General features: G+C 43.7%; 1 pseudogene; it reads left to right on the top strand.

Moving 5' to 3' along the window:
- Nucleotides 1-1,833: 1,833 nt before the first annotated feature.
- On the top strand, nt 1,834-8,072 carry LOC135529078 (immunoglobulin lambda-1 light chain-like; annotated as a pseudogene).
- Nucleotides 8,073-15,945: the final 7,873 nt, after the last annotated feature.

The following is a 15,945-nucleotide window of genomic DNA, read 5'->3' as shown; positions in this document are numbered from 1 at the left end:
GCCCATTGAGCAATTTGTTTGAAGTGCTTTGTTCAAGGGCACAGCGACAGACTCCCCCCACCTTGTCGGCTCTGGCATTCAAACCAGCGATATGATGTAGATACAGAAAGTAAACAGCTTAGTGGGTCAATTCTCACAACAACTAAGAGCGTTGAAGCGCGAAGCTCAACCTCTCCGCTCTTTTGATGGCCTGGCCACCACGCTGTACACAGTGTGAAGTGTATCCGTGCACATGCGCAGATACTTTGTGTTATTGTGTGAGAGTGAAGTGTTGCATCTCGCCCATCTCAATATCTCCGGTGCTGCTCGTGGCAACATCATTTTGCTGAGTCTAATTAATATGGGGAAACTATTCCTTTTTAAATAGTTTTATCAAAGAAACATTGAACATCTAATAGTCAAATCATAGAGTAAAAGCAGGTGAGCTGGTTCTTGGCCATTTTCTGGTGTTATTTGGTGGAAAACTGAGCAGGTGGAGCATTATGTCAATCTTGTTACTCATAGATAGATAGGATGGAAATGTTGTAACAATAAAACATTTTTGTGAAACATTCAATTACCACTCCTTTTTGCACACAACAAGCTTCCACTCTCCCCACTGTCACAAGGGGATTCATGGCTTATTTAAGAAGAAATCATCAACTCTGTTACTTTATTTGACACTTACTAGGCATTTGTTATATTACTTTCTTTATTTAACCTCTTGAGATGGGAAAACACGTTGTTTATGAAGGCGAATATGTGCTATTTATGACAAAATCGAAGAAATGCTTTACCAAGTTACACTTTTCAATAGGCACCGAATTGGTGGAACGACCCAGAATGCCAGGCGGAGAGAGAGAGAAGCATTCAAGTATTTCAGACTAGAACGCTGACCTCTATTTTACATTAGGATGCAGGAATGACAGGCCAATGTTGAGAGAGTTTGAAGCTGCCATTATTACATGGTTTAAACTGTTCTCTGTTATTAACATTACATGTTGGACTCAGTATCATTTCAGCATTAATATCTACTGTATAGGTCTGACCTTCACTTAGTCTTTCAGCATTAAACTATGACCTTGTAAGATTCAACTCAATATTAGGAAGGTGTTCTTAATGTTTTGTACACTCAGTGAAGCGTGGCGTCATGCTACGTGTTTCACATTCTGCATCAGTGATCAGAATAGAGGCTGCAGTTCTGTCAACGTCCACCAGAGGAGGACAAAGTACCACCAATAATGACTCAGGATATACCTACATTAAAGCAGGCACAGTTTGGCGCCAGTCAGACCACTGGTTTCAGTCCCACCTAGTCTCGCGGGGCCTTCCTTCCGTACTAACCCAGAAAAAACTGATGGTTTCATGTCTACTATCTCTAGTTAACAGAGTCATTCACCAGGGACGTGTTCTAGATCTGACACTGAGTTACAGGCAGTGATGCGTTGCTCCCTTTCTCCCCCAGGACACACCTGCTTCCCCCCCTCCTCTCCTTATTTATAGCCTCATGTAAATGAAGGGGTTATTTTATCTCCTCTCAGAACTGTGTGGGGGGTGGGGGTGGGGTGTGGGGTAAGTTGCCTCATCATTATTTTGGCCCCGTGTAGATCTAGTGTAGGATATTAAACTCCAGTTATGATTTGATGGAGGTAGAATATGAATCAGTGATGAAGACAGGATCTCATGTCGAGCAATGAGAGAAGCTGGTGATTGGTTAACTGTAGAGGTCACTCCCTCTGGTCCTCTCTGGCTTGTTGATAGGTTAACTGTAGAGGCCCCTCCCCCTGATCCTCCCTGTCTGTCTCCTTATAGGTGGGTCCTGCAGCCTCTCCTCTCCTCACACTCCAACCCTGCTCATCTCTCAGCTGGACAGTAAGGGCCGTTCACACCACATACTGACAACATGCTGGGGACACTCTGCACTCTCTTCACTGCTCTAACATGTAAGGGATTTACTGTTTGTTCAATCTGAATCCACAAACAATGCCAATGAAGTTTTACATTCATGTATGATAAATTGTCTTAATAAATGGTGTATTTCATTCCCACAGATGTCAGTTGCCAGAAAGCAGTGACACAGACACCTTCAGTACTGACTGTCAGTACAAAGGGGACTGCCGCTTTTCACTGTGACATCACCAAATATGAAGGCTATCATGTAATCTGGTATAAACAGGTTCCAGGAGGAGCTCCTCAGTATGTGTTAAGGTATCACTATACACTCGACTCTCCTGATCAATATGGTTCTGGTTTCTCCTCTGATCGTTTCACATCTAAAGCCACGTCTGATAAGGATTATCAGTTTATAATCAGTAATGTGGAGGAGACAGACTCAGCAGTGTATTACTGTAATACATGGGACAACTCTGTTAAAGAGGAAGTATCACAGTGATATACACCATGACAAAAACCTCCCCACCAAATACACTCACTTCTGCTTTCTGTTCTGAATATAGACACTAACTGAATGTCAAGTCATCCTGAACCAGTGTGTCTGCAGGAGGAGAACATTCCATGCTTGTGTTTTACACAAAACCCTTCACATATTTCGTAGAATGTTGTCATTAACAATTACACCTAGTTGTCACAAAGCATGAATGATAAAGTGATATTCCAGAAGGTTCAGTCCTGACAGAAGACTCCATGTATCAGATAACCTCCATGATAGTCAGTCTGTAATAACAGTGAGCAGAAGAGAGACTGTTGATAATAGAGACGAACACTACGGACTGTAACCTGGGGACTGTTGATAATAGAGACGAACACTACGGACTGTAACCTGGGGACTGTTGATAATAGAGACGAACACTACGGACTGTAACCTGGGGACTGTTGATAATAGAGACGAACACTATGGACTGTAACCTGGGGACTGTTGATAGTAGAGACGAACACTACGGACTGTAACCTGGGGACTGTTGATAATAGAGACGAACACTATGGACTGTAACCTGGGGACTGTTGATAATAGAGACGAACACTCTGGACTGTAACCTGGGGACTGTTGATAATAGAGACGAACACTACGGACTGTAACCTGGGGACTGTTGATAATAGAGACGAACACTCTGGACTGTAACCTGGGGACTGTTGATAATAGAGACGAACACTATGGACTGTAACCTGGGGACTGTTGATAATAGAGACGAACACTACGGACTGTAACCTGGGGACTGTTGATAATAGAGACGAACACTATGGACTGTAACCTGGGGACTGTTGATAATAGAAAAGGCCACTCTGGACTGTAACCTGCGGACTGTTGACAGTAGAGAGTGCTGCTTGTTGGTATAAACAGGTTCCAGGAGGAGTCACTCGGTATGTATTAAAGTGGTACCACACTGTTTGGAGTTCTGTAGAATATGGTTCTGGTTTCTCCTCTCCTAAATTCACATCTAATCATCAGTCTAAATCAGATTACTGTTTGATTATTAACAATGTGGAGGAGGCAGACTCAACAGTGTATTATTGTAAGACCTGGGACAGCTCTGTTAAGGAATACGTATCACAGTGATATACACCATGACAAAAATATTCTCCCCAAATACACTCACTTCTGATTCATGCGTGGCAGTGGGGTGAACTGTAAGAAACAGTAGTTGAAGTTGATCAGAGATTATTATAACAATATACACATGTCACAATGGGAGATCTGAATATAGAACTACCATCCATCCCTACATGTCAACAAGATCATATCATCATCATCATCATCATCATCATCAGGTCAATACTGCATCATATGGATAGTTCTTTAACTGATTGATCCAAATTGACCAGACACAAACAGCAGAATATGATGCTATACTATATACTGTTACTTCATAGAGAGGAACTCTAGAAAAGCCTGAGATGTTTGTAGAGAGAGTGAAGCTCTGTCTGAATGGGATGGTTCAGTTCCTGTCCTCTCAGTAGAGAGAGTGAAGCCCTGTCTGGATGGGATGTTTCAGTTCCTGTCCTCTCAGTAGAGAGAGTGAAGCTCTGTCTGAATGGGATGGTTCAGTTCCTGTCCTCTCAGTAGAGAGAGTGAAGCTCTGTCTGAATGGGATGTTTCAGTTCCTGTCCTCTCAGTAGAGAGAGTGAAGCTCTGTCTGAATGGGATGTTTCAGTTCCTGTCCTCTCAGTAGAGAGAGTGAAGCCCTGTCTGAATGGGATGGTTCAGTTCCTGTCCTCTCAGTAGAGAGAGTGAAGCTCTGTCTGAATGGGATGGTTCAGTTCCTGTCCTCTCAGTAGAGAGAGTGAAGCCCTGTCTGAATGGGATGGTTCAGTTGCTGTCCTCTCAGTAGAGAGAGTGAAGCTCTGTCTGAATGGGATGGTTCAGTTCCTGTCCTCTCAGTAGAGAGAGTGAAGCTCTGTCTGAATGGGATGTTTCAGTTCCTGTCCTCTCAGTAGAGAGAGTGAAGCCCTGTCTGAATGGGATGGTTCAGTTCCTGTCCTCTCAGTAGAGAGAGTGAAGCTCTGTCTGAATGGGATGGTTCAGTTTCTGTCCTCTCAGTAGAGAGAGTGAAGCTCTGTCTGAATGGGATGGTTCAGTTTCTGTCCTCTCAGTAGAGAGAGTGAAGCTCTGTCTGGATGGGATGTTTCAGTTCCTGTCCTCTCAGTAGAGAGAGTGAAGCTCTGTCTGAATGGGATGTTTCAGTTCCTGTCCTCTCAGTAGAGTGAAGCTCTGTCTGAATGGGATGGTTCAGTTCCTGTCCTCTCAGTAGAGTGAAGCTCTGTCTGAATGGGATGGTTCAGTTCCTGTCCTCTCAGTAGAGAGAGTGAAGCTCTGTCTGAATGGGATGTTTCAGTTCCTGTCCTCTCAGTAGAGAGAGTGACGCTCTGTCTGAATGGGATGGTTCAGTTCCTGTCCTCTCAGTAGAGAGTGAAGCTCTGTCTGAATGGGATGGTTCAGTTACTGTCCTCTCAGTAGAGAGAGTGACGCTCTGTCTGAATGGGATGGTTCAGTTACTGTCCTCTCAGTAGAGAGAGTGAAGCTCTGTCTGGATGGGATGTTTCAGTTCCTGTCCTCTCAGTAGAGAGAGTGAAGCTCTGTCTGAATGGGATGGTTCAGTTCCTGTCCTCTCAGTAGAGAGTGAAGCTCTGTCTGAATGGGATGGTTCAGTTCCTGTCCTCTCAGTAGAGAGAGTGAAGCTCTGTCTGAATGGGATGGTTCAGTTCCTGTCCTCTCAGTAGAGAGAGTGAAGCTCTGTCTGAATGGGATGTTTCAGTTCCTGTCCTCTCAGTAGAGAGAGTGAAGCTCTGTCTGAATGGGATGGTTCAGTTACTGTCCTCTCAGTAGAGAGAGTGAAGCTCTGTCTGAATGGGATGTTTCAGTTCCTGTCCTCTCAGTAGAGAGAGTGAAGCTCTGTCTGAATGGGATGGTTCAGTTACTGTCCTCTCAGTAGAGAGAGTGACGCTCTGTCTGAATGGGATGGTTCAGTTACTGTCCTCTCAGTAGAGAGAGTGAAGCTCTGTCTGGATGGGATGTTTCAGTTCCTGTCCTCTCAGTAGAGAGAGTGAAGCTCTGTCTGAATGGGATGGTTCAGTTCCTGTCCTCTCAGTAGAGAGAGTGAAGCTCTGTCTGAATGGGATGGTTCAGTTCCTGTCCTCTCAGTAGAGAGAGTGAAGCTCTGTCTGAATGGGATGGTTCAGTTCCTGTCCTCTCAGTAGAGAGAGTGAAGCTCTGTCTGGATGGGATGGTTCAGTTCCTGTCCTCTCAGTAGAGAGAGTGAAGCTCTGTCTGAATGGGATGGTTCAGTTCCTGTCCTCTCAGTAGAGAGAGTGAAGCTCTGTCTGAATGGGATGGTTCAGTTCCTGTCCTCTCAGTAGAGAGAGTGAAGCTCTGTCTGAATGGGATGTTTCAGTTCCTGTCCTCTCAGTAGAGAGAGTGAAGCTCTGTCTGAATGGGATGTTTCAGTTCCTGTCCTCTCAGTAGAGAGAGTGAAGCTCTGTCTGAATGGGATGGTTCAGTTCCTGTCCTCTCAGTAGAGAGAGTGAAGCTCTGTCTGGATGGGATGGTTCAGTTCCTGTCCTCTCAGTAGAGAGAGTGAAGCTCTGTCTGAATGGGATGGTTCAGTTCCTGTCCTCTCAGTAGAGAGAGTGAAGCTCTGTCTGAATGGGATGTTTCAGTTCCTGTCCTCTCAGTAGAGAGAGTGAAGCTCTGTCTGAATGGGATGGTTCAGTTCCTGTCCTCTCAGTAGAGAGAGTGAAGCTCTGTCTGGATGGGATGTTTCAGTTCCTGTCCTCTCAGTAGAGAGAGTGAAGCTCTGTCTGAATGGGATGTTTCAGTTCCTGTCCTCTCAGTAGAGAGTGAGGAGGTTATTGTACGGCCGTGTAAACAAACTGAATCACTGTGGTATTCGGACAAGGAACCAAGCTCATTGTCACTGGTGAGTTCCCTTTATTTTAACCTTATATTTTTGTATTCAAGGCTTGTTTTAATACGTAATAGTTAATAGAGTTACATATTTAACATTATATGCTTCTTTCATGTTTATTTAGTGTAATTAACCTACTTTGTGGACTGATTATCAAGAGTCATGGACACCATGTGACATCTTCATAACCTACAGTACATCTGTAGTTGTTGATTTCTCATTTAAACTTAAAAAACATGATGGACTATTTGACCATGTTGGTTACTGCTGCCACTTGACGACAATACTCATTTATAATGTCTCATACAATAATCATCTATTTACTCAGAGGTAGATTTGAATGTGAATGCTACATAAAGTTGTATCAACCTTTAAGGTACTGGTCCCACCTTATATTAAATAATGATAAAACCATGTATATGGTAGTTACACATAATGTTATATTAAATAATGATAAAACCATGTATATGGTAGTTACACACAATGTTGCTACATGATTCATTACATTGCAGGCTACTAAATGACAGTTGGTAACTCTGTTTCCTGGGTGACTAGTAGTAGGATATATGTTTGATTGTATCCCTCATTCAGCACATCTGACTACTTGATGATGTTTAAATGTAGAGATCTGAACTCATTATCCACTTGTACAGAAATCTGATTCACCTCTGAAAAGTCACACATGGAGAGTTACTTAGGAAGTTTAAAACTAAGACCAGGTACAAACAGAGATTTGTGAGTAACACGTAACGATAGAATTACATGGTTTTAGGGACTTTTAATTTACGAGGCCAGAATGTTAATTGTTTGTAGCCTTTGAGAAAACGTTGTATTTTTTTCTACCGTTTAATCACACAACCCTGTTTCATTCTACTAATTTATCAAATGATTTTGCGTAATATTTATTCTGCTCATTCCATTGGTCCAGACTCTACCCTCCCTCCGCCTGTCTTGACCATCTTCCCCCGTCCAGCGATGAGTTGAAATCCAGCAAAGTCACCCTGGTGTGTCTGGCCAGTCAGATGTCCATGGCCTTCGCAGATGTCAGCTGGACAGCGGGAGGGAATCCGGTCACCGGCGGCATCGCAACGAGTGGCCCGGTGCCGCAAGCCGACAAGAGGTTTCAGCTCAGCAGCTGTCTGACCGTTGACACGTCAGAATGGAACCAGGACAAAGTGTTCTCATGTAAAGTCACCGCGGGATCCAAGTTCGCTGAGAAAGGCATCAAGAAGTCTGAATGCAGCACTGAATAGCCTGAGAACCATTGTAATGTCCATTTCATTTTCTACATCACTTTTCAAGTTATTGTTAATGCATTAGAAGTTTAACCTGCATATATACATTATGTTCCTTAAAAGATGAATAGCTAATCACACTGATATAATAGGCTACACGATAAGTAGACTTTTTATATTTGAACTAGGTTGTTTTGTAGATGTATAATAGAGGAATAGTTAGAGCTTTGCTGTATTGTGGATATTCAATAAAAGAACATTCTAAAGAACAAGTGTTTGTATTAGAGCATGTTTATGAACATCAGTGTTAGCAGCTCTAAATGAGGGGGAGTTTAACTGAACTCAAATAGCGCATTCTGCTCTCTGACTTTAGTCCAGATCCAGAAATAGTTGATCTAGATATCCAGGATGTAGGGCAGGTTTACTGTAATGTTAATGAATAACCAGAGATGGACCACAAGTTTTGTTTATATTAAAACTTCACATTATTGAGAACCTTCATTAGTATGATATGATTGTTTTATAAACTGGGTTGTTCGAGCCCTGAATGCTGATTGGCTGACAGCCGTGGTATACTGTATCAGACCGCATACCAAAACATTTATTTGTACTGCTTTCATTACGTTGGTAACCAGTTTATAATCGCAATAAGGCACCTCTGGGGTTTGTGGTATATGGCCGAAATATACGGCTTAGGGCTGTAAACAGGCACTCCGCAATTCGTCGTAAATAAGAATAGTCCGTAGCTGTGGTATATCGGCCATATACCACATACCCCCTCAGGACCTTATTGCGTAATTATTAGACCATTCTGAATGTACTTCTTTAATTATCATCCATATCTATCTGAAAAAAAACTGTTGATTTGTAAAGAATCATGTGATTGGGGATCGCAATATTTCCTGTACAATATTTACATTTTACATTTAAGTCATTTAGCAGACGCTCTTATCCAGAGCGACTTACAAATTGGATATTTGCTTGTACTATTTCACTGTATGATGAATTAAAACAACAGTACAATAACATGATATATTTATATTATATAGTTACAATATTCAAAAGTGTTTTAAACTTGCATCTTACTACGATGTACAATACCATTTTAGTCATTAATACTTTGCCAGCATGTGGAAAGAGAAGAGAGAAACATATTGTAATATGCTGCCACCTTGTGGCTCAAACAGCTGTATTTCAACAGTGTATACTGAGGGAATAAATCATTAGGAACATCTGCTCTTTCCATGAAACAGACTGTCCAGGTGAATCCAGGTGAAAGCTATGATGTCTTATTGATGTCAACTGTTAAATCAACTTCAATCAGCGTAGATGAAGGGGAGGAGACAGAATAAAGATGGATTTTCAAGCCTTGAGATAATTGAGGCACGGCTTGTTCATGAGTATATTTGCCAGCAGGCAGAAAGAGGAAATAGTTGTATTTCAACACTACATTTACATTTACATTTAAGTCATTTAGCAGACGCTCTTATCCAGAGCGACTTCACTATAATTGTAAAGTAGCCCTGTAGTACTTTACTCTTGTATTTTCACTATTTACTAGGGGTGAAACAGTACGTGTATTCGTATTGAACCGTTCGGTACAGGGTCCACGATGCACGGGGTTCGATACGCACTGTGAACCGAACAATACATTCATCATATATTATAGCTAGGAATATATATATATATATATATATTTATATATTTCATTATAAAAAATAAACCAATGGTGTATAAATTAATGTGGGGAAAATACCGACATATCAATAAAGTTGTCTTAAAAAATAAAGTTGCTTAGTCTCGTAGCTGATTAGTTATTTCACTCCAGCGAGAACAGAGCTGAGAGTTCGTCGTAGCAGCAATTAGCTTATGAAGGAATTAGCAGTTAGCTAAATGCAAAGGAGCAACATGGCAAGCATTGGTGAGCCAGGGAAACAATATCCAGCTGACTCCGGTAGGGCTAAAGAAATCAACGCAGCGATAGCGGCAGAGGGTTGAGAGATACCTTGAGCAGAAAGCTGCGGTGTTTTCTACACTGACTGATCAACCTGAGACGAAGAATGTCAAAGATATTGTGACTTTGTCGGAAAATTATATAAGACTTGCAGAGGTGCAAAACCTCTCAAAACACAACACTGATATGCACTGAGAACATTCCATCAGTTTCCATGGTCCTGCCGATGAAAACAATGGTCCTGGAATCAATGGTGGCATGATGAAGATGAACCCGCGGTAAGGGATGTCAAGACTGCTATCAGAGTTAACCTGGAGCCTAGATATGCTGACCCTGGTCCAAGACTTCTGACACCAGAGCACCGCTCTGGACCCCCGGCTCAAGTCCCTGATGCTGCTGCTCGCCTGAGAAATGAATTCACAGCAGAGATGGTGACCAATATACAACAGGTGTTGTATTTATTTTGTTAATGTGACATCTATGATTTTATTCATTAGTGATTTAACAATTAATTATAAAGTAATAATTGTCTGGGACCTCTGTCCCTAGCGAGAGGGTATTCTCCACAGCTGCCTGGCTGTGTCTGGGACCTCTGTCCCTAGCGAGAGGGTATTCTCCACAGCGGCTGACATTGTCACAGCTACCTGGCTGTGCCTGGGACCTCTGTCCCTAGCGAGAGGGTATTCTCCACAGCGGCTGACATTGTCACAGCTACCTGGCTGTGCCTGGGACCTCTGTCCCTAGCGAGAGGGTATTCTCCACAGCGGCTGACATTGTCACAGCTACCTGGCTGTGCCTGGGACCTCTGTCCCTAGCGAGAGGGTATTCTCCACAGCGGCTGACATTGTCACAGCAAGTCGATCTGTGTTCACTGCAGATAATGTAGATAGACTAATCTTCTTAATCTTAAGTAACCAGCCTCAAGTGGTCCTATTGTGTTTAAGGCACTGCTATGTGACTTAATGTTGATGTATGCTGCTGGACTACACACTGTTGTTGAAGTTCTGTTTTAAATGACTATTTTATTTCATGTTCTCAGGCAGGGACTGCTGGTTTTGTTGTCCATTTGTTTCCATCTGCTCCTGGGAATTCAAGCTGCCCCTGTTGACTATTATAATACATGGAAAATCTAAATACAAATGACATGTTTCTGAGGCATTTATTTTGTCGTTGTATTGAAACCGAACCGTGACACCACTGTGATCACCACCTGACACCACTGTATCATACCGTGACACCACTGTACCGTATCGCACCGAACCGTGACACCACTGTACCGTATCGTACCGAACCATGACACCACTGTACCGTGATCGCCGAACCGTGACACCACTGTACCGTATCGCACCGAACCGTGACACCACTGTACCGATCGCATCGAACCGTGACACCACTGTACCGTATCGCATCAACCGTGACACCACTGTACCGTATCGTTCGAACCGTGACACCACTGTACCGATCGCATCAACCGTGACACCACTGTACCGCATCGTCGAACCGTGACACCACTGTACCGATCGCATCGCACCGAACCGTGACACCACTGTACCAGATCGCATCAACCGTGACACCACTGTACCGATCGCACCAACCGTGACATCACTGTACCGTGATCGCATCAACCGTGACACCACTGTACCAGATCGCATCAACCGTGACACCACTGTACCGATCGCATCAACCATGACACCACTGTACCGTATCATACCGAACCGTGACACCACTGTACCGATCGCATCAACCGTGACACCACTGTACCGTATCGCACCGAACCGTGACACCACTGTACCGTATCGCACCGAACCGTGACACCACTGTACCGTATCGCACCGAACCGTGACACCACTGTACCGTATCATACCGAACCGTGACACCACTGTACCGTATCGTGACACCCGAACCGTGACACCACTGTACCGATCGCACCGAACCGTGACACCACTGTACCGTATCGTACCGAACCGTGACACCACTGTACCGTATCGTACCGAACCGTGACACCACTGTACCGTGATCGTTATCGCCGAACCGTGACACCACTGTACCATATCGCATCGAACCGTGACACCACTGTACCGTATCGTACCGAACCGTGACACCACTGTACCGTATCGTACCGAACCGTGACACCACTGTACCGTATCGTACCGAACCGTGACACCACTGTACCGTATCGTACCGAACCGTGACACCACTGTACCGTATCGTACCGAACCGTGACACCACTGTATCGTACCGAACCGTGACACCACTGTACCGTATTGTACCGAACAGTGAGTTTTGTGAACCATTTCACCCCTAGTATTTACAGACACTACACACAGACATATTGTGTATGGATACACTTATTATAATATGAGATGATGAATTCAATGATAAGAACATTTCTAGACTACATTATGTCCATCACACATCAACACAAATCATCAATCATAAATGATAATGTTATTGAAAGTTAGCTTTGTACTGACAACAGAGATATAGTATACTATCATCAAATCTTTGTTGACCTGGTTCAGAGAGGAGTGGTGATGTAGTTGAGACTAAGGACAATTGCTATAATGATAACTATAATGATAAACTATAAAACATTGGTGAGCATCCACACTAGATGAGTTTAATGTTTATCGTTTGTATAGTACACCTGTCAATCATTGACTAAGGCCTAGGGACCCTCCTTCCTCTAGGCCCTGTGGATCCTGAACCCGTGCTGTTTTCTCGGTCTGGAGTCCTCATCTGTACCCTTATCTGTGCCCTTGGTGGTGCCCTAACCTCTCCTCTAAACGGTTCCCTCATCTCTGCCCTCAGTGGCATCCTCAGCGGAGGCCGGGGAGTGACCCTCCGTATGGGGCGTTGAGGAGGGGTCCACACAGGGGGCCGGGGGAGTTTCCCAGCCTGCAGGTCATCTACGAAGCCCTCCACCCTGTCGAACTTGGAGCTGAGCCTTCCCAGCTCATCCTTTAGAGAGTTGAACTGCTTGTAGAGATCCCCCAGGGCCTCAGACAGGGGCTGAATTCTGGAGAGAGAGAGAGAGAGAGAAGTCGTGTCACTGAATTGCTACCCATGAGGCAAAAACTGGTTGAATCAAAGTGTTTTCCACGTCATTTCAACCCAAAAAACCTATGTGATGACGTTGAATCAATGTGGAGAACTGATTGGTTTAGAAAAATGTTATTAGAACAAATTCTTATTTTCAATGCCGCCAAGGAACAGTGGGGTTTCTGCCTTGTTCAGGGTCAGAACAACAGATTTTTACCTTGTCAGCTCAGGGATTCGATCTTCCAATCTTTCGGTTACTAGTCCAACACTCTAACCACTAGGCTTCCTGATGACATGCTTGGCCCACAAAGGCAAAGGTAACTGAACGAAATGGCCCCGCATCACTCACCTCTGTCATCATGAGGAGCTTTGACACACTAGTCAAGGATCAATCTCAATCATTCTGCAAACTGCCCTATCCCATCTGGACAAGAGGAATACCTACACTACCGGTCAAACGTTTTAGAACACCTGCTCATTCAAGGGGTTTTCTTTACGTTGTCGAATAATAGTGACAACATCAACTGTGAAATAATACATATGGAATCATGTAATAAACAAAACAGTGTTAAACAAATCATATGCATTTTATATTTGAGATTCTTCAAATAGCCACCCAAATAGCTCTGGATAAGAGCGTCTGCCAAATGACTTAAATGTTAAATGTAAATGTAATGACAGCTTTGCACCCTCTTGGCATTCTCTCAATCAGCTTCATGAGGTAGTCACCTGGAACCCATTTCAATTAACAGGTGTGCCTACTTAAACGTTAATTTGTGGAATATCTATCCTTCTTAATGTGTTTGAGCCAATCAGTTGTGTTGTAACAAGGTAGGGGGTCTTTACAGAAGATAGTCCTATTTGGTAAAAGACCAAGTCCATATTATGGAAAGAACAGCTGAAATAAGCAAAGAGAAATGACATTCATTAATTTCTTAAAGACATGAAGGTCAGTCAATATGGAAAATGTCAAGAACTTCGAAACGTTTCAAGTTCAATTGCAAAAACAATCAAGCGTTGTGATGCAACTGGCTCTCATGAGGACCGCCACAGAAATGGACCACCCAGAGTTACCACTGCTGCAGATAATAAGTTCATTAGAGTTACCAGACTCAGAAACGACAGAGTCCAAGTAACAGACACATCTCAACATCAACTGTTTATAGGAGAATGTGTGAATCAGGTTTTCATGGTCGAATTGCTGCAAAGAAACCACTACCAATAATTAGAAGAGACTTGCTTGGGCCAAGAAACACGAGCAATAGACATTAGACCAGTGGAAATGTGTGTTTTGGTCTGGAGTCCAAATTGGAGATTTTTGGGTCTAACTGCCGTGTCTTTGTGAGACGCAGAGTAGGTGAACAGATGATCTCTGCATGTGTATTTCCCACCGTAAAGCATGGGGGAGGAGGTGTTATGGTGAGGGGGAGCTTGGTGGGTGACACTGTCTGTGATTTATTTAGAATTAATTCAAGGCACACTTAACCAGCATGGCTACCACGGCATTCTGCAGATATACGCCATCCCATCTGGTTTGGGCTTATTGGGACGATAATTTGTTTTTCAGCAGGACAATGACCTAACACACCTCCAGGCTGTGTAAGGGCTATTTGACCAAGAAGGAGAGTGATGGAGTGATGCATCAGATGACCCAGCCTCCACAATCCCCCGAACTCAACCAAATTGAGATGCTTTGGGATGAGTCGGACCACAGAGTGAAGGAAAAGCAGCCGACAAGTGCTCAGCATATGTGGAACCTCCTTCAAGACTGTTGGAAAAGCATTCCAGATTAAGCTGGTTGAGAGAATGCCAAGAGTTTGCAAAGCTGTCATCATGGCAAACGGTGGCTATTTGAATCTCAAATACTACATGATTCCAAATGTGTTAATTCATAATTTTGATGTCTTCACTATTATTCTACAATGTAGAAAATAGTACAAATAAAGAAAAACCCTTAAATGAGTAGATGTCCTAAAACGTTTGACCGGTAGTGTATGTACGAATGCTGTTCATTGACTACCGCTGTTTTATAGCTCAGCATTCAACACCATAGTACCCTCCATGCTCATCATTAAGTTTGAGGACCTGGGTCTGAAGCCCGCCCTGTGCAACTGGGTCCTGGATATCCTGACGGGCCGCCCCCAGGTGGTGATGGTAGGAAACAACACCTCCACTTCGCTGATCCTCAACACTGGGGCCCCACAAGGGTGCATGCTCAGCCCCCTCCTGTACTCCCTGTTCATCCATGACTGGGTGGCTAAGCACGCCTCCAACTCAATCATCAAGTTTCAGATGACCCAACAGTAGTAGGTTTGATTACCAACGATGACGAGACAGCCTACAGGGAAGAGGTGAGGGCAGTTAAGGTCAAAAATCATTGTGGACGCCAGGAAACAGCAGAGGGTGCACCCCTCTATCCACATCGACGGGACCACAGTTGAGAAGGTGGAAAGCTTCAAGTTCCTTGGCGTACACATCACTAACAAACTGAAATGGACCACCCACACAGACAATGTGGTGAAGAAGGTGCAACAGAGCATCGTTAGCTTCAGGAGGCTGAAAACATTTTGCTTGACACCAAAAACTCTCACAAACATTTACAGATGGGGCGGCAGGGTAGCCTAGTGGTTAGAGCGTTGGACTAGTAACCAAAAGGTTGCAAGTTCAAATCCATGAGCTGACAAGGTACAAATCTGTCGTTCTGCCCCTAAACAGGCAGTTAACCCACTGTTCCTAGGCCGTCATTGAAAATAAGAATTTGTTCTTAACTGACTTGCCTAGTAAAATAAAGGTAAAAATAAAAAGATGCACAATTGAGAGCATCCTGTCAGACTGTATCACCACCTTGTATGGCACCTGCCCTGCCTGCAACCACAAGGCTCTCCAGTGTGTGGTGTGATCTGCCCAACACCTTAGCGGGGGCAAATTACCCGCCCTCTAGGACACCTACAGCACCCATTGTCACAGGAAGGACAAAAAGATCATCAAGGACATCAACCACCTGAGCCACTGCCTGTTCACCCCGTTATCATACAGAAGGCGAGGTCAGTACAGGTGCATCAAACCTGGGACCGAGAGATTGAAAAACAGCCTCTATCTCAAGCCCATCAGACTGTTAAACAGCCATCACTAGCACATTAGAGGCTGCTGTCTATAGATATAGACTAGAAATCACAGGCCACTTTAAGAATTGGAACACTAGTCACTTTAATAATGTTTACATTGCATTACCGATCTCAAATGTATATACTTTATTCTAGTGTATCATGCCACTCTGACATCACTCGTCCATATATATATAGTCTTAATTCATTCCTTATATTTTTGGGTATTGGGTATATGTTGTGTAATTCCTTAGATATTACTTGTTAGATAT

This window comes from Oncorhynchus masou, unplaced genomic scaffold (genome assembly GCF_036934945.1).
Source record: "Oncorhynchus masou masou isolate Uvic2021 unplaced genomic scaffold, UVic_Omas_1.1 unplaced_scaffold_1087, whole genome shotgun sequence".
Lineage (NCBI taxonomy): Eukaryota > Metazoa > Chordata > Actinopteri > Salmoniformes > Salmonidae > Oncorhynchus > Oncorhynchus masou.
Note: the sequence above shows the minus strand (reverse complement) of the source record. Positions and strands in the feature narration are given on the sequence as shown.